This window comes from Schistocerca serialis, chromosome 2, assembly GCF_023864345.2.
Source record: "Schistocerca serialis cubense isolate TAMUIC-IGC-003099 chromosome 2, iqSchSeri2.2, whole genome shotgun sequence".
Classification (NCBI taxonomy): Eukaryota; Metazoa; Arthropoda; class Insecta; order Orthoptera; family Acrididae; genus Schistocerca; species Schistocerca serialis.
In genome coordinates this window covers 1,047,085,623-1,047,105,849 of record NC_064639.1, presented here as the reverse complement: position 1 = coordinate 1,047,105,849, position 20,227 = coordinate 1,047,085,623, and the positions used below count along the sequence as shown (strand labels likewise).

The window sequence follows — 20,227 nt, the reverse complement described above, 5'->3', positions numbered from 1 at the left end:
CGCCACCTCGCTCGGTCTACACTCAAGGAAACGTAATGGGCACAGTAATCAGCCAGCATGTTGTGTCTGAAGAGAAAAAACTGATTCGAAGAGGAAGAAGAACAGGAAACACAGTTCTGTAAAATATACTAGCGTTATTCTCTGTCTGTTCTCGTACGTGTTGCACCAGAAGTTAGTACATGGACATGGCAGGATAAACGGAAATGCAACGCTCGAAACAGCAAAATTTCAGCTTTTCGGACTAACAGGAAATGTGTTCGTCAGTAATTGCAGTATGTTTTATACAGTAGACATAGAGTTGAAGGTATCTCTGAATTCACCTAAATATTCAGAAGAGAACTATTCAGTTCGATTTTAGCACAGTGCGTGTTGTGCAAGTGTGTGAAATATCGAGAGTGAACGCTAAGGAAAAATCCGCTCATGAGTCATACAGAGTTCCAGAAATGTCACATATATTTCAACGATTGTTCACAGCAAGATGAAGAAAAAATGGAATCGTGTGTCATTGACATGAGAATTGAAATGCAAACAAAAACATCCTCCCAAAACGTACGGTAGCGTAGTGCCTGGTTATTCATGATTCTGTTATAGATATGATACCCTCAACCAGTTTGGAAACAACACATACCCAAATATTGAAGATTTAATGCTATACGTATGAAAGGAGTCTCGCTGTTTCTCGGCTGGAAGCGATGTCATGATCACGTGATGGGAAGTGCCGCCATCTTGGATCTTTAGGGATAATTTTTTTTTTTTTTTTTTTAAGAAACATCTTTCAATGTCGAGAGTTCGCTGATAACAACTTCTCGACTCTGGTGGCTGCAGTACCTACTAGTGGCAGAAACCTGAACGATGTTCTGGAGGCCCCATAGATATACTATTACAATGTCACTTGAGGCCAGTCCTCATATTGTGATTTGCCTACATAGACAAAGATAGCAGCAAGTTTTTTAAGTGAGAGTATCTGGGCTGCGAAATTTAGTGCACAGAGCCGCCATCTATAGTAGCAACAATGACTGTAATCATTCTGGGTATCAAGTCGAACTGAACTTGGACGACAGATGCGGGTATGTCATTCCTTGCTGCCTCAACTTTATGATATTATTCATCAGTTGTAGTGGCTGTGATTGGTGGTATATCAATCTCTGAGCATCAAATGATCAAATGTTTTAAGTGAGAACTTATGTTATAAGCCATTATTTTGATGTTATTTAATTATATTGGAACCAGTTTCGATGACTCAATACCTCATCTTCAGGCCCTACCTGATTCATTTGGTAGTTGATGATTGCAGACAGAAGATCGCTTTTACAGTATTCCATAGAAGTCAGTTCATAGATATAGGCCACTGATGGGACTGTGTATACAACTGTAGTTCACCGCCACAGCGTCAGTTAAGGCCTGAAGATGGTGCAATGAGTCACCAAAACTGGTTGCAAATATAATAAAATAACATCAAAATTACGGCTGTAGGCATTTAATTTTTTATGTAAGTGAACGGCTAGAGTCCCTCAGACCATCAACCATAAGGATGGACATACAAAACCTATACAGAGGACTTTCTGGCTGGAGCAAAGTTCAAATCGAGAGATCTCAGCACATCATGGGCACCATGTAGTTCTGCCTTACCTTGTTAGAAGATAATATCATAGAAACCTCAAAAAAAGGATACAGTCACTGGCCAGAAATGCTATGTGAATCAGAGATGATCATTTTGTTTACCGGGTGGACACTCCCCATAACATAGTGGTACGTATTGGACCCATATGAAGACGAAGAATGAAATCAGGCAATCTTCGTTCTCCTCAGAGCCTCCAGTCACCAATACGTCTACTGTGATGCTGTATGTGGAACTGGGACTCGTCTAAAAAGACTACATGGAGCACATCATGTGCCCTGTGTTACTGATGCACCAGTGTGTCTCTCTCTCTGTCACCGCTTCAAGGGAAACAGTATCAATCGTCGCCATTCTGACAGACCATGGTGCACCAGATGTTGTCGCGATGTCCGCTAGGTACTTGTCTTGTTGCAGATCAGCCCATTTCTTGATTCGATATACAGGGTGTTACAAAAAGGTACCGCCAAACTTTCAGGAAACATTCCTCACACACAAATAAAAGAAAAGATGTTATGTGGACAGGTGTCCGTAAACGCTTAATTTCCATGTTAGAGCTCGTTTCAGTTTTGTCAGTATGTACTGTACTTCCTCGATTCACCGCCAGTTGGCCCAATTGATGGAAGGTAATGTTGACTTCGGTGCTTGTGTTGACATGCGACTCATTGCTCTACAGTACTAGCATCAAGCACATCAGTACGAAGCATCAACAGGTTAGCGTTCATCACGAACGTGGATTTGCAGTCAGTGTAATGTTTACAAATGCGGAGTTGGCAGATGCCCATTTGATGTATGGATTAACACGGGGCAATAGCCGTGGCGCGGTACGTTTGTATCGAGACAGATTTCCAGAACGAAGGTGTCCCGACAGGAAGACGTTCGAAGCAATTGATCGGCGTCTTAGGGAGCACGGAACATTCCAGCCTATGACTCGCGACTGGGGAAAACCTAGAGCGACGAGGACACCTGCAATGGATGAGGCAATTCTTCGTGCAGTTGACGATAACCCTAATGTCAGTGTCAGAGAAGTTGCTGCTGTACAAGGTAACGTTGACCACATCACTGTATGGAGAGTGCTACGGGAGAACCAGTTGCTTCCGCACCATGTACAGCGTGTGCAGGCACTATCAGCAGCTGATTGGCCTCCACGAGTACACTTCTGCGAATGGCTCATCCAACAATGTGTCAATCCTCATTTCAGTGCAAATGTTCTCTTTACGGATGAGGCTTCATTCCAACGTGATCAAATTGTACATTTTCACAATCAACATGTGTGGGCTCCTATCCCCATGAACCATGGACCTTGCCGTTGGTGGGGAGGCTTGCGTGCTTCAGCGATACAGATAGCCGTACCGTAGGTACAACCGCAACGGAGGGGTATCTGTTGAGAGGCCAGACAAACGTGTGGTTAGTGAAGAGGGGCAGCAGCCTTTTCAGTAGTTGCAAGGGCAACAGTCTGGATGATTGACTGATCTGGCCTTGTAACAATAACCAAAACGGCCTTGCTGTGCTGGTACTGCGAACGGCTGAAAGCAAGCGGAAACTACGGCCGTAATTTTTCCCGAGGGCATGCAGCTTTACTGTATGATTAAATGATGATGGCGTCCTCGTGGATAAAATATTCCGGAGGTAAAATAGTCCCCCATTCGGATCTCCGGGCGGGGACTACTCAAGAGGATGTCGTTATCAGGAGGAAGAAAACTGGCGTTCTACGGATCGGAGCGTGGAATGTCAGATCCCTTAATCGGGCAGGTAGGTTAGAAAATTTAAAAAGGGAAATGGATAGGTTAAAGTTAGATATAGTGGGAATTAGCGAAGTTCGGTGGCAGGAGGAACAAGGCTTCTGGTCAGGTGACTACAGGGTTATAAACACAAAATCAAATAGTTGTAATGCAGGAGTAGGTTTAATAATGAATAGGAAAATAGGACTGCGGGTAAGCTACTACAAACTGCATAGTGAACGCATTATTGTGGCCAAGATATATACGAAGCCCACACCTACTACAGTATTACAAGTTTATATGCCAACTAGCTCTGCAGATGACGAAGAAATTGAAGAAATGTATGATGAAATATAAGAAATTATTCAGCTAGTGAAGGGTGACGAAAATTTAATAGTCATGGATGACTGGAATTCGGTAGTAGGAAAAGGGAGAGAAGGAAACGTAGTAGGCGAATATGGATTGGGGCTAAGAAATGAAAGAGGAAGCCGTGTGGTAGAATTTTGCACAGAGCACAACTTAATCATAGCTAACACTTGGTAAACCAAGAATCATGAAAGAAGGTTGTATACATGGAAGAACCCTGGAGATACTAGAAGATATCAGATAGATTATATAATGGTAAGACAGAGATTTAGGAACCAGGTTTTAAATTGTAAGACATTTCCACAGGTAGATGTGGACTCTGACCACAATCTATTGGTTATGACCTGTAGATTAAAACTGAAGAAACTGCAAAAAAGTGCGAATTTAAGGAGATGGGACCTGGATAAACCGAAAGAACCAGAGGTTGTACAGAGTTTCAGGGAGAGCATAAGGGAACAATTGACAGGAATGGGGGAAAGAAATACAGTAGAAGAAGAATGGGTAGCTTTGAGGGATGAAGTAGTGAAGGCAGCAGAGGATCAAGTAGGTAAAAAGACGAGGGCTAGTAGAAATCCTTGGGTAACAGAAGAAATATTGAATTTAATTGATGAAAGGAGAAAATATAAACATGCAGTAAATGAAGCAGGCAAAACGGAATACAAACGTCTCAAAAATGAGATCGACAGGAAGTGCAAAATGGCTAAGCAGGGATGGCTAGAGGACAAATGTAAGGATGTAGAGGCTTATCTCACTAGAGGTATAATAGATACAGCCTACAGGAAAATTAAAGAGTCCTTTGGAGAAAAGAGAACCACTTGTATGAATATCAAGAGCTCAGATGGAAACCCAGTTCTAAGCAAAGAAGGGAAAGCAGAAAGATGGAAGGAGTATATAGAGGGACAATACAAGGGCGATGTGTTTGAGGACAATATAATGGAAATGGAAGAGGATGTAGATGAAGATGAAATGGGAGATACGATACTGCGTGAAGAGTTTGACAGAGCACTGAAAGACCTGAGTCGAAACAAGGCCCCGGGAGTAGACAACATTCCATTGGAACTACTGGCGGCCTTGGGAGAGCCAGTCCTGACAAAACTCTACCATCTGGTGAGCAAGACGTATGAAACAGGCGAAATACCCTCAGACTTCAAGAAGAATATAATAATTCCAATCCCAAAGAAAGCAGGTGTTGACAGATGTGAAAATTACCGAACAATCAGTTTAATAAGCCACAGCTGCAAAATACTAACACGAATTCTTTACACACGAATGGAAAAACTAGTAGTAGCTCGTGGAAGATCAGTTTGGATTCCGTAGAAATACTGGAACACGAGAGGCAATACTGACCTTACGACTTATCTTAGAAGAAAGATTAAGGAAAGGCAAACCTACGTTTCTAGCATTTGTAGACTTAGAGAAAGCTTTTGACAACGTTGACTGGAATAATTTCTTTCAAATTCTAAAGGTGGCAGGGGTAAAATACAGGGAACGAAAGGCTATTTACAATTTGTACAGAAACCAGATGGGAGTTATAAGAGTCGAGGGACATGAAAGGGAAGCAGTTGCTGGGAAGGGAGTAAGACAGGGTTGTAGCCTGTCCCCGAAGTTATTCAATCTGTATATTGAGCAAGCAGTAAAGGAAACAAAAGAAAAAATCGGAGTAGGTATTAAAATTCATGGAGAAGAAATAAAAACTTTGAGGTTCGCCGATGACATTGTAATTCTGTCAGAGACAGCAAAGGACTTGGAAGAGCAGTTGAATGGAATGGATAGCGTCTTGAAAGGAGGATATAAGATGAACATCAACAAAAGCAAAACGAGGATAATGGAATGTAGTCGAATCAAGTCGGGTGATGCGGAGGGAATTAGATTAGGAATTGAGACACTTAAAGTAGCAAAGGAGTTTTGCTATTTGGGGAGCAAAATAACTGATGATGGTCGAAGTAGAGAGGATATAAAATGTAGACTGGCAATGGCAAGGAAAGCGTTTCTGAAGAAGAGAAATTTGTTAACATCGAGTATAGATTTAAGTGTCAGGCAGTCATTTCTGAAAGTATTTGTATGGAGTGTAGACATGTATGGAAGTGAAACATGGACGGTAAATAGTTTGGACAAGAAGAGAATAGAAGCTTTCGAAATGTGGTGCTACAGAAGAATGCTGAAGATTAGATGGGTAGATCACATAACTAATGAGGAAGTACTGAATAGGACTGGGGAGAAGAGAAATTTGAGGCACAACTTGACCAGAAGAAGGGATCGGTTGGTAGGACATGTTCTGAGGCATCAAGGGATCACCAATTTAGTATTGGAGGGCAGCGTGGAGCGTAAAAATCGTAGAGGGAGACCAAGAGATGAATACACTAAGCAGATTCAGAAGGATGTAGGTTGCAGTAGGTACTGGGAGATGAAGAAGATTGCACAGGATAGAGTAGCATGGAGAGCTGCACCAAACCAGTCTCAGGACTGAAGACCACAACAACAACAACAACAACATTTGTGGGCTGACGAGAATCCGCACGCAATTGTGCAATCACGTCATCAACACAGTTTTTCTGTGAACGTTTGGGCAGGCATTGTTGGTGGTGTCTTGATTGGGCCCCATGTTCTTCCACCTACGCTCAATGGAGCGCGTTATCATGATTTCGTACGGGATACTCTACCTGTGCTGCTAGAACATGTGCCAACACGTACGACACAACATGTGGTTCATGCACGATGCAGCTCCTGCACATTTCAGTCGAAGTGTTCGTACACTCCACAACAACAGATTCGGTGACCGATGGATTGGTAGAGGCGGACCAATTCCATGGCCTCCACGTTCTCCTGACCTCAACCCTCTTGACTTTCATTTATGGGGGCATTTGAAAGCCCTTGTCTACGCAACCCTGGTACCAAATGTAGAGACTCTTCATGCTCGTATTGTGGACGGCTGTGATGCAATACGCCATTCTCCATGGCTGCATCAGCGCATCAGGGATTCCATGCGACGGAGGGTGGATGCTTGTATCCTCGCTAACGGAGGACATTTTGAACATTTTCTGTAACAAAGTGTTTGAAGTCACGCTGGTACGTTCTATTGCTGTGTGTTTCCATTCCATGATTAATGTGATTTGGAGAGAAGTAATAAAATGAGCTCTAACATGGAAAGTATGCGTTTCCGGACACGTGTCCACATAACATATTTTCTTTCTTTGTGTGTGAGGAATGTTTCCTGAAAGTTTGACCGTACCTTTTTGTAACAACCTGTATGTGACGTGACTGTAGGATCCCGCACATCTGATTGAACAATATGTCTATCTTCTCAGGCACTAATGGTGTGGAGTCATTAAGATGTGCTTTGGCGAGGGCTATAGCACTCCTGAACCCACCAATTCTATATTCATATGATAGTCGTGGAAGCTTGACCAATGCGAGCAGCAGTGTTGTGCAATGATAAACCACAGTCTCGTTACTCCACAATCCTGCCACTGTCATACTCTGACTTGCACAGGTAGATGTTTCTCCTTGTTACATGAGACATGACAGTGAACAACAAACATTCAAATGCACAGCGTAATCTTTCCTTACAAATACAACGTCGACGTTGCCGTTCCTACATACTTTGTGAGGGTGCACTGGAATGCGAATCATCTGCATATACAGGCACGTAGTACATTTCACGTCCATTTGACGCTTGTTGGAAGTTGTCTTCATGGTCTTGTAATCTGAATGGATAGCAGTCTGGAACAGTATGTTTCTCTGCAGACAATCTAACGTTAAATTAACGTTACATTAATTCAAAGACATAAAAGGCGGTGCATCATGCAGGAATTATCCTAATGGGACGAAAATTATGGTACAAAAATGAGTCACAGAGAAGAGGGATTGGTGGTCCGTTGGGCTGATGATAGGTTCGTATACTTACGGTTATGGTTCGATTCCAACTTCTGCCGATGATTTTTGACAGGGAGAGGCCCATTCTATTCTCTTCTGGCTATGCCAAGTGAAGAAGGTATAATGGCATTATGGTCTGAAATTCACATTAAACATGATATTCCTTCTCTACCAAGTAGACGTTAGGTTGAACCACACAATAAAGTCAGGAGTAGCGACATGTAGAAACCCTATCACCAGTCACCTTTCTTAAACTAGCGATTTATTTCTAGTTACGAAGCGAAGGGTATGTAGGGGCACAGGACACTTATTCCATCTTTTATCTGAGCTTCTGTATGTCGATAAAATTGGTTCTGAACTGGAAATACAACTCACACCGCCCTTAACGCGGAATGTGATCCCTTCGTGACAATACAGCTCGACTTCAATTTGTTGCTTGTTCAAAACTGCAGATCCCTCAACATCTCCACATATTGCGCGTGAATGGGTTCGAATCCTGGCCCGGCACTAAAGTTTTCATTACGTGCTATCAATCTCTATCATGAGAACACTATCTGCTGGAGGATAATAATTTTGATTTTTAATGTATTTTCATTCGTTGTCAACGCTAACGATATCTGACGTTTTTGACTCCCAGTGACACACAGAACTATTTGCGAGCTTACTGTAAGTTCAAGGATGTTATTCCGAGCTGCTGGTGGAGAAAAATTAGGTAGCTGACGTCTCTTTGTGTGTAGTCAACAACGATATGTGTGGGGTTCGATTACCAGTCAGCACCTGAACTCTTCGTCATATTATTTCTACTTCAAACATGCTCACATGTCGCTGCTGGTGTAACAAATCCATATTTAATGTTCGTTTTCTCTAGAATATAACAGCGATAGGTGCCATGTTGGCGTCCTGGGAAGGAAAAAAAATGAATGTTTCGTCTCGTCATTTCAGTTAAAACATCTTGTTACTGCCGAGAAAATCCGATATGTCACAGTTGATTGTGCTTCGATAACAATCCGATTAGGTTCTGGGTTCGAATCCCTGTCCAACACAAAGCCTTGCCTCACGGCATTTCAAGTAAGTTACTTGAGAAGAAGCAATATTTAACATTTCTCGTAGTTCGTTAACAGGGACAATAAATGCTGGGTAGGAATTCACGTCCGATAAAAATGTTTACGTTATGAAATTTAAAGTTGATATTTGCTAACTTATACTGCCTAAAATCGAGGTATATCACTCTCTGTGTGCCTAGTCAAGAATGACTGTTAGTTTCCGTCAATCACGAAATCTTTGCTTAGTCTGCATGTCCTGAGTTTGAATCCATATGCAGAACGAGACGGTTCGTCGTGTCATTTGAAGTTCATTCATATTCTCAACTAGTTGCTCCTGAATAACTTCAACTTTTAATGTCATTTTGTGTTGAATAATAAGTACGGTATGTTACTTTGCAGAGGAAATCCTGAATACAACGAATTTACTACGTCCATTACTTATCTGACGTAATAATGAAAGTGGTAACATTTCAGGTATGTCTTTTGTTGTAATAAACGTGAGCTGACAAGCCTTAAAGACAGTCTTATCTGTGATGACTTGCTTCCTGATATTTGTAGTATCGTGGTATTACTTTACATCTTGAGTTATTGCGATACGGAGCAGTGTTTCCTAGTGGTGACTTGGAACCATTTTCAACAGTCAAGTGACTGTACTGAGGAGCGATTAGAAGACCTGCTAGACAGCTGCGTTATGCGGGTTGCATGTGAATCAGGCGAAATGCAATTCTGGTCGTTCGGATACTTTTGAGCAGGACTGCACATGTACAGACAAGCAATTGACTACAACTTCAAAAAAATTGATGATTTATTCAAGAGAAAGAGCTTCACAAATTGAACATTGGCCGACCTCTGGCCTTTATGCAAGCAGTTATTCGGCTTGATAGAGATGTTGGATATCCTCCTGAGAGACATCGTGGCAAATTCTGTCCAAATGAGATTAAATCGTCAGAAGCCCGAGATGGTTGGATGGCCCTGCCCATTCTCAATTGAGTAGAAATACGGCAACGTTTCTGGACAAAGTAGGGCTTTGCAAGCAAAAAGACAACCAGCAGAAGCACTCGTCTCGTGTGGGCGGGCATTATCGTGCTCAAATGTAAGCTCACAGTGGCTCACCATGAAGGAGAACAAAACGGGGAGTAGAATATCGCCGATATACCACTGTGCTGTAAGGGTGCCTCAGATCAAATGGGTCCTGCTATGAAATGAACTGGCACTCTAGACCATCACTCCTGGTTGTTGGGCCATATGGCGGGCGACAGTCAGACTGATATCTCATCACTGCCTGCGGTGTCTCCAGGCTCGTCTTCACTGGTCATCGGGGCTCAGTTCGAAGTGGGTCTCATCACTGGAGACAATTCTACCGCACTCAATGAGATTCCAGGCTGAACAGCCATCGTGGGCTTACATTTCAGCGAAACAATGCCCGCCCACACTCGACGAGAGTTCTTACTGGTTGTCTTTGTGCTTGCCAAACCCAGTCTTGGCCAGCAAGATCGCCAGATCTCTGCTCAGCTGAGAAGATTTGGATCATTAGGCGCACAGCCCTCCAACCATCTTGGAATTTGGACGATCTAATGCTCCAGTTGGACAGAACCTGGCACGATATCCCTCAGGAGGACATCCAACAATTCTATCAAACAATGCCAAGTCAAATAACTGCTTGCAGAATGGCCAGAGGTAGTAAAGGCTCTACTGACTTGCTTAATTTGTGAAGTTCTTTCTCTTGAATAAATCGCCCAGTTTCCTTAAATTATAATCATATGTTTGTCTGTACGCATGCATCACATCCACCGATTTCGTCCGCATTCAGGTAATTCCTTCCTGATCCGTCGTTCTTTCCTTTTTTTTTCTTAGAGTGTAATTAGCGCGAAGATTGTAGTCCCACTCAAATAATAAAATCGTTAGCTTACTTACTTATAATGGCTGATTTCGATACTTTTCCAGGGGTAATGCCCAGGGGGGCTTAAAATCGTTGTCCACCGTCTGCTTTCTCACGGATTTCTTCACAGCTCGTGGCCTAGTCGATGACAGCATGTTAGCTCATTGTGTTAGGTGTTGGGAGTGGCCACCCTCTGCGTTAACAAAACTGACTCCAGTCGTCATCGACGGAATCTGAAACATTTCATGCGATATTGCACAGGACCTCAGATGACGAACGACGAAGAAAGAAAACGAAAGAAAGAAAAAAAGTGGTTAGCGTTACTGCCACTAGATCACGGGGTCCCGGGTTCGATTCCGAGCCGTGTCAAAGATTTTCTTTACTCGCGGCGTCCGCAGCCCGTGGTCTTGCGGTAGCGTTCCCGCTTTCTGCGCACGGGGTCCCGGGTTCGATTCCCGGCGGGGTCAACGATTTTCTCTGCCTCGTGATGACTGGGTGTTGTGTGTTCTTCATCATCATTTCATCGTCATTGACTCGCAAGTCGATGAAGTGGCGCCAACTAAAAAGGACTTGCAATACGGCGGCCTCTCGGCCAACAATGCCATACGATCATTTCATTTCATTTGCGCTCGGGGTGAGAGCGTTTGTGTTGTTCCCATCACGCCATCTCATTTTCATCGATTCGCAAGGCGCCAAAGCGGCATCAAATAGAACGACGTTCTTTAACTGGCTAAATAACTCGCAATCATAATGCCCTACCATCACTTTATTTTTTGTCGCGGCTTTAGAATAAATCATGAAAGGAGTTGAATTATTCACCAATATTCATTCTCACCATCTCTTTTACCCAGTCTGGCGCTGACGCTGGTCGATGTGTGTATAAAACAGGCACACTACCAGTATATTGTGTGGAGTGTTGAGATAATTTAACAAATAATGTCGTGAATTTAATTTACATTTGACTTCACACTTCTTACTGAGATCAACCCTCTCACTAAAATGAGCAAAAAAGTTACATTTTGGTGCAGTGTGAATTGGTCGACCTCTGTTTTCGGGTGGCAATATGAAATGAGTTCACAGCGACGTAGTGTTATTTGTATTATCTTGTTTACCAATTCTCACTTATACAGTTTGAGAACCTAACGGGCACACTCTGAAGCCCAGATAAAAATTTAAGATTAACCCATTTCTGCCTAGCGGAACAGATACGTCACGTAACATACTGTTATTGTTTCATACGTTTCAGGCACTTCGAATGCCTATTGTTGCCTGGCTCTCAGGTAAGATCAATCCATTGTTGATATTTAGGTGGGTTTCTGTCGGTGGAACACAGAAGAGGACGGTGCCTGGTGCTTCAGTTCCTAAAATCTCTTTTGGAGTTAGAAGTAAATACTATTTTCTGTTGCAATGTATCACAATTTTTAAAACTTTTGCTTGATTATAATGTAAAAGGTGCTGAAATTTATGACACAGGCTAGCCACAAAATTCAGTTCGTTGCTAAGGTCCCTAATCCAGTTTTTAATTGTGTGTTGCACACAGACTGAGTTGATAAAAGTCATGGGACAGCGATAGGGACATATACAGATCGTAGTATTTGTACACAAGGTATAAAAAGGCAGTACATTGGCGGAGCTGTCATTTATACTCATATAATTCATGTGAAAAGGTTTCCGATGTGGTTATGGCCGCACAAGGAGAATTAACGGACTCTGAATGTGGAATAGTAGTTGGAGCTAGACACATTCCATTTCGGAAATCATTAGGTAATTCTCTGTTCCGAGATTCACTGTATCAAGAGCGTGCCTGAGAATACTAAATTTCTGTCATCACTTCTCACCAAGGACAAAGCAGTGGAAGAAGGCCTTCACTTAACGGCCGAGAGCAGCAGCGTTTGCGTAGGTTGTCAATGCTAACAGACAAGCAAGGCAATGTGATATAACTGTAGATATCAATGTGGGACGTACGAAGAACGCATCCGTTAGGATAGTGCGCCGAAATTTTATGTTAATGGGCTATGGCAGCAGACGAGCGACGCGTGTGCCTGACTATGTCGGTAGGGTCCTAGACGACTGGAAAACCGAGCACAACGTATAAAAAGGCAGTACATTGGCGGAGCTGTCATTTATACTCAGATAATTCATGTGAAAAGGTTTCTGATGTGGTTATGGCCGCACAAGGAGAATTAACGGACTCTGAATGTGGAATAGTAGTTGGAGCTAGACACATTCCATTTCGGAAATCATTAGGTAATTCTCTGTTCCGAGATTCACTGTATCAAGAGCGTGCCTGAGAATACTAAATTTCCGTCATCACTTCTCACCAAGGACAAAGCAGTGGAAGAAGGCCTTCACTTAACGGCTGAGAGCAGCAGCGTTTGCGTAGGTTGTCAATGCTAACAGACAAGCAAGCCAATGTGATATAACCGTAGATATCAATGTGGGACGTACGAAGAACGTATCCGTTAGGATAGTGCGCCGAAATTTTATGTTAATGGGCTATGGCAGCAGACGAGCGACGCGTGTGCCTGACTATGTCGGTAGGGTCCTAGACGACTGGAAAACCATAGCCTGGTCAGATAAGTCCCGATTACAGCTGATAAGAGCTGATGGCAGGGTTCGAGTGTGGCTCAGCCCCACAACGCAATGGATCCAAGTTGTCAACAAGTCTCTGTGCAAGCTGATGGTGGTCCCATAATGGAATGGACTGGGTCCTCTGGTCCAACTTAACTGACTATTGACTGGTAAAGATTATGTTGAGCAACTTGGAAACTATTTGCAGCCATTCATGGACTTGATTCTCCCAAACAACGACGGAATTTTTACAGATGACAACGCGCCATGTCATCGGGCCACAACAGTTCGCGATTAGTTTGAAGAACATTCTGGAGAATTTGAGAGAATGATTTGTCCATCGAACATAGGCACTATCGAGGTGTTAGTTCGTGAACAAAATCCTGCATTGGCAATACTTCCGCAATTATGGACGGCTATAGGAGCGACGCGAGTGCCTGACTATGTCGGTAGGGTCCTAGACGACTGGAAAACCGTAGCCTGGTCTGATAAGTCCCGATTACAGCTGATACGAGCTGATGGCAGGGTTCGAGTGTGGCTCAGCCCCACAAAGCAATGGATCCAAGTTGTCAACAAGTCTCTGTGCAAGCTGATGGTGGTCCCATAATGGAATGGACTGGGTCCTCTGGTCCAACTTAACTGACTATTGACTGGTAAAGATTATGTATTTTCACAGGGGACTTCCAATGACTTGTTGAGTCCATGTCACGTCGAGATGCTGCGCTGCACAGGGTAAAAGAAGGTCCGACATGATATTAGGAGATATCCCATCACTTATATCACTTCAGGCAAAACCGTCAATATAATGATTCCTTCTGTCTCAGAACTGATGGTAGGGTTCGAGAGTCACTCAGACCCCACAAAGCCATGGACCCAAGTTTTCAACAAGGCTCTGTTTAGTCGTTCTGGCTGTTCTTAAGAAGGAGGAAGAAGATGCAACACATCTATTTATTGATCCTCCTGAAGCTAATGTGGAGTTGGATGAAGATTCTGGTGAAGAGTGTGGGGGTGGAAAGATAGATAATCTTGGACCAAGCAATTTCATGCTGGTGCAGAAGCGGTTTTGACCAACAAAGTCATGTTAGGTGATGAACTGCAGACGGACTGCTTTCAGCGTGATACACTAGATTAACCAAAAAAGCTACAGATCTTAAAAATTGTGGTCAGAGTTTGTTGAAGAAAGGATCTGTAAAGTGATGACTATATTTCCTGAGAGTGGTAGTAGTAAATACAGAAGCTTGTCTCCAGTTCAGTGCTTTGAACTGTTTTGCAATGATGAACTAATTCAATTTCTCATAACTGAATCAACAGAATATGCTTTGTTCACAAACTGCACAGATCCCAAAATAACACACGAAGAGATACAAGGTTTGCTAGGAATTCTAATTCTATCGGTCAAACATCTTCTGCTTAGCAGAAGGTATTACAGGGATTCAGGGTTGGACATGAGAAAAAAATGGTGCACAACACGATGAGAAGAGACAGATTTGAAATAATTCTGACATTCATTCACTTATGTGATAACACAAATCAATGTAAATGATGAACTGTGGAAACTTCGTTCATAAATAGATATGATAAGAAAAGTGTCAACCTTTCAGCCTTAGCAAGATTTGGATTATGATGAGGGCATGATAAAGTATTTTGGCGGGCATGGATGCAACCAATTTCTGGAAGGTAAAGACATTAGATTTGGGTACAAAGCATGGTACCTAAACACAAACATGGGCTGTCTAGTGGCTGCCAAGTAACTGGTGCACAAAGGAACGAAGTGTACGAGTAAGTACGTGGAAAATGTACTATACCTCTGGTTCAAATGATCAGTTCACTTCCAGAGAAAAGTAAAAATCTTCTCTACAGGTTTCATTTTGATAACCTGTTTACATCACCAACTTCTCACCTAAAAGAACGAGGTTATGGTTCAACTGGGGATATTCGTGAGATTCGTCTGGCAAAAGAATGTCAACTTGTACCCTCTAATACAGTATATAATGTCCAAAAGGAATAAAAGGGAAGACTTTGATTACAAGAGCAGCAAGGAAATTGGAATAATTATCACCAGATGGCTAGATAATCCTGCAGTAACAGTTGCTTAGACCAGCAGTGCCATCAATTCAGTAAGCTCTGTGGGCTGATACTCCAGACAAGAGAAGAAAAGAATCCTTGCATGCCGAGCACATATTATTGGAGAATGCAACAAAATATTGAGAAACCGACCGAACTGATGAAAATATACCGTTATATAGAATGAGTATAATAGGAAAGAATGGTTGTGAGCAATTTCTACGTGGCTACTGGAAGTGTTTGTGCATAAAACTTGGCTTGTTTACAGGAAGATGGGTGTGAATATGCTACTACTGCAGTTTCAGTGTTACATTGTGAAATGTTACCTGACTTCTAGTGCAAAATCTGAGGTCCTGGTTGCCATGCAGGTAATTCATGTCAAGACAGATGGCTGCATGACATTGTATATGACGAGAAAAATCATCTGGTAGCAACGGTGCCACAAGAAAAAAGAAAACGGTGCACTACAGAAAACTGCAAAGGAACTCCAAGAACAATGTGCTGCAAATGTGATAATGGTTTGTGCATAGAATGTTTTGTACCGTATCTCAGAAAATGACTGCTATTGCCTAAACGTAATGTAATTGACATGCACTGCATTATTTTATTTATTGCCATTTATTTCACATAAAATGCATGTTCTGCCTCGCGTGACATACACTAGCGAAAAAAATCGCAATACAAAAATTTAGCTAATGTAGGGTAATGAAATTTTGGAAATACCTTTGCCTAGATGACTTATTTAAGTGATAAACATTGCAAGATCACACGATAAAATGTCAAGTGGTGGTGCATGAATAACCGGTATAACTGAGAGAATGTTGAATAGAAGCACTCAAACTTGCGTGCATTGTGTTGACAAGGTGGCGGATGTCAGTTTAAGGGATGGCGTTCCATGCCTGTTGCACTTGGCCAGTCAATACAGGGAGGGTTAATGCTGTGATTCTTCAGGTTTTGGAGGCGCAAAGACTGTTCCATTAAGTTTCGGGTGTGCAGCCGCAAGAAATCTCCTTCTTCTTCTAATATTTCGGCTGTATAACGTTCATCCATCTTCAGAGTGAGCTGCAAGACTGCCGTCCCTTTATATTCGTGTACCGCGCTACTGCGCATGCGGCCACAGATGCAAATGCGCCAGAGAAGTTGGTCGGCGGCAGAGACGTGCATAATGCGCGAGTTGTATCTATGACTCCGCAGTTGACCGTGCTGGCATATCGATATATCATTGTGAGCTGCACTGTGACTACGTCTTTGCGAGTTTATTACAGCAAGTGCCGGAATCCACGATTTATCAAGATTGAAATCGCTATCACTATTAATTAAATTCGTCGTCAAGCGAATTTCAATTGCCTCCTTCACTATCGATTAGCTGATTAAGTAAATCAACTCCAATCTTTGTCATATTGTAAAAAATTACAATTTCTGGTTTCAGCGAATCTCTTGTATCTTTATCAATGGTATCATCATGATGTAACGTAGATATCAAGAGAACAGCTTGATTAACTTCAGGACAGTATGAAACTAGAGTATTATTCTCTTAGAAGCCAAACAACGAAGAATATTGAGGTCTTTGCCTATTAGGTGAAAACTCCTTGGGGATTTACTTCTTGTTTTTCTGGAGCGTTCCAACGTACGTCAGTCCCTTGTCTTCTTATAGCTTCGTAGCCAGTGGTGTACTGCTGAACCAGTTGTCACCAGTAATATTACGGTGAGTCCCGCAGACAGGTTCCACTAATCTCATTACTACATCTGTAAGAGAATTACTGTGCTTGAAAGGACGCTCTGGCTGAGTGCTAACGTAAGTTATATAAGTTGAAAGTATAGGCAGTTTTAGCATCTACCAAAGCAAATGTCTTAATGCCGTATTTGGCGGGCTTTTTAGGAAAATACTGTCTAAATTGGCATTTTCCTCGAAAGAAAATAACTGTTCGTCGACAGTCAAATACTCACTTGGAACAAAGTGTTTTGAAAAATTATGAACAACAGTCTCAAAAATGTCTCTAATTGGGGCTAATTTATCAATTTTGTTATGAAGGCTCCTGTCCCTTACGTCAACAAAACGTTAACATCTCAGAAGAAATTTAAATCTTTTTTCACTCATAGTTAGGTATCAGGATTCTAAGCTGTTTCCTCTAGAGTTATCCCAGAGAATGCTAGTGTTTTTTCTAGAATTTCTTAGGGTTCCTGTTAGGTAGAATATACCGAAAAGTGCTCTTATTTCAGTCTCATCAGTAAGTCTAGCATCTCTGTGTCTCTGAAATTTGCTTTTCAAATTTCTTACACAAATATTTGTGCAGTTAATTATAATTTTTTAAACACTGATGTCTAAGAAAATATCTAATAACTTATCTTCAGCAAGTATTGCTGATGCTTGCATCTTGTGGCCAGGTAGATGAGTTATTATATTCTATGACCTTGTTCTCACGTTTCCTTTAGGGAAAGACTTAGACCATTTTGTTTTACTGTCTTTCCCAAGATAATAGGAGATACAAGACTTACCGTTCTCATTATCGTATTAATCTGCAAAATTGTTCAGTTTCAGTATCATGATCGCTTTCCATCAGTTGATCATCTTCATTTGAATCAGATTCTTCAGGATCAAATATGTCATTTTCATCACTCTCCGCATCTTCTTCGAGCCACCTCATTTACACTTCAGTGTCGGAAGACACACCCACTCTTCTTCGGATCTGACATCACTAAACTAATAACATGTTTATGAGTATCAGTTTCTGAAATTACAGAACATGTTGAAAACTGCGTAAGAATCACTTCAGTTAACATAGCTATTTTATTCAGATTAATAAAAATTTTAAATATTGTACTTACAGCGAATTTAGTATGAAAAATGTTAAAAAAAAGGAAAACACCTACCTTAAGAAATTGTTATGTACATAGGAGCGTGGTGGGCGGTTGTACCCCAACTCACTTCAACTTCCTGCTGGTCTCTGTTTAGCTGTCCGACTGACGTTAGCTGTAAACGGATCTTCAACAATGCACTCATTTGAAAGGTACTGAGCGTGGGAACGCTGCAACTTTAAACGTAACGGAAATAATCACAATGGAAAACCGCTGGGAGACAAATATACCCCGCGCGCCCACTCCAGGCATTCTTGCTAACATCAACTCACCACGTCCAATCTTAAAGGAAACTAACGTTCACGACTGTTACAGCATGAATTTAAAGTAAATCTGATTTGCATCCTCATAGTGGCGCAACTAGCGCCGTTCTTATGCGACTGCCGCCGAATTTGAATAGACATCATCTTTCAGATGTAGAAACATGCCTACCAACTTTCGTCTATGTCGCACCTCCTTCTTGGTGCTATGATTTTTTTCCATTAGAGTGTATGTCATGCCCTCTTTTGCTTGAATTATTACTTTTTCGTTTATCTTATTGTGTTATGTTTCTTTGATGACAATAAACAAATAAATATTTATTTGTAAAATTTAGAAGTGAAAATTAATTCAGGCAGAAATGAGTTAACTGGTATTTGAATCTTGGTTTAAGAAGTCAGTATTCTGTTGCATTGTTACATTTCGTATTCAGTCTTAGCTTGCACTCTTCAATGAAAAGAGTTACTTATTATCTTTGCCTGTGTTCTATGACGTTTAAGCGAGCAACCAAAAGAAAAAATATTGTTAAGTGGCTTATTGGTGGTAAGACGATTAACAATATAAGTGAAATAATAGAGTTTTAATTAATTTACATTGTTGTAATTCTAACTGTTGTTTTTTCGGTTTCATGCTAGAACAAATTTGTGTGGATAGTGATTGCTAAGAAATCTGTTTCTGAGGAACTATCCGATACAAAATACGCGCTTGGAGGAGGCGTCTTCTGTCAGAGCTGAACCCATGTTGGAACCAAGTGAATCTTGTTTATTTCCTTAGCTTCTACTTGCTCCCAAAAGCTACTCTTCGAAACTAATTCAAAATTCAGCTTGTAGATTAAGTGAAAATGTCTTGTAGTTAAATACTGTAATTAAAAAAATTTGTTTATTCAATATGAATGTCTGTACATGGTGTTTGAACAAGATGGGCAGGCGAAGCTAGATCATATTTTCCTTTTTTTAGTCCAGTTTATTACCCTAAAATTAATATTGTTTTAGTGACAGATTAAAAAAGGAAGTGATAATTATTAATTTCATGCTGATGTTAGGGATAGTAATTTTTTGCGTCAAATTGTGTTTGTTATAGTGAAGACTGCTAACTAGACAAAGGTGGATTACTTCCATAACAGAGACTTTATATCTAGCCTGCAAGTAGTAGCTGATTGACCTACTTGGGAGCTAGATCCAACGTCTCTGTTATGGAAGTCTGTAGAGCTAATCCGCGTAGGCGAAATTTCAGCAATGTAAATAGCCACAATCAGAGAAATCACAGATAAGCAAGTGGTCTTGTGACAAAAGTAAGACCTGATGGTCAACGAAATTTGCGAGAAGCAGGGCGCATTGGCGTCCTCTCAATCAATAATTTGGCAAAACGTGGCCATGCTCAGCGTGAGAAAGGCGCCTCCCTTGTCTAAAATCGTCTTTTTTCAGACAAGAGAGTTTTGGGAGGCCCTGATTGGCTCCTCTGAAGATATGCAAAGTGGCTTCTTGCTCCCCTAGTGTGGGAACCCCGGTCCTGTAACTGGATTGGTTACCAGGCCAACAGAACAGCCAAGAGGAGAGATTCAGTGAGTAGAGAACTGTTCGATAAGTTTGTGCGATCTCCGGGAGGTTTCGTTTTTGCTAATTCAGCTCCGATACTGAGGCTTGGTGGAAAGTGATTGTGATTCTTTCGTCCTCTGTTCCTCTCCTGGTGGAGTACTTCCGGTCTTTCCCTAGTGGGTGAGAGTTGTGGTCTGTGTATTGTGGTGGACTAAGAGCCAGTGGCAGTTTCCAACTGTACTGACAATGGAACTGCTTCTCAGACATATCGTGTGTCACGAGGGTGAAATTTGTCATCTAGAGTCGACCGTCTGGTGTTTGACAATTGCAGCACGCACCGTCGTTCCTGTAAGTCAAATTGGTCTTGGCAGACCAGCGAATGGGTGCACCTCACACTGAAATCTCACGGGATTTCAGGGCTCTCATAGGGAAGTTTCCCGCGCTCT

At 41.8% G+C, this 20,227-nt stretch overlaps 1 long non-coding RNA gene across 1 annotated transcript in view; it reads right to left on the bottom strand.

Moving 5' to 3' along the window:
* The window catches only part of LOC126456694 (uncharacterized), a 33,826-nt gene extending 15,447 nt beyond the window's left edge, over window positions 1-18,379 (bottom strand). Inside the window, exon 1 of the long non-coding RNA XR_007585376.1 lies at window positions 17,629-18,379. This is a non-coding gene — a long non-coding RNA (uncharacterized LOC126456694). The remainder of the gene's footprint in view (window positions 1-17,628) is intronic.
* Window positions 18,380-20,227: the final 1,848 nt, after the last annotated feature.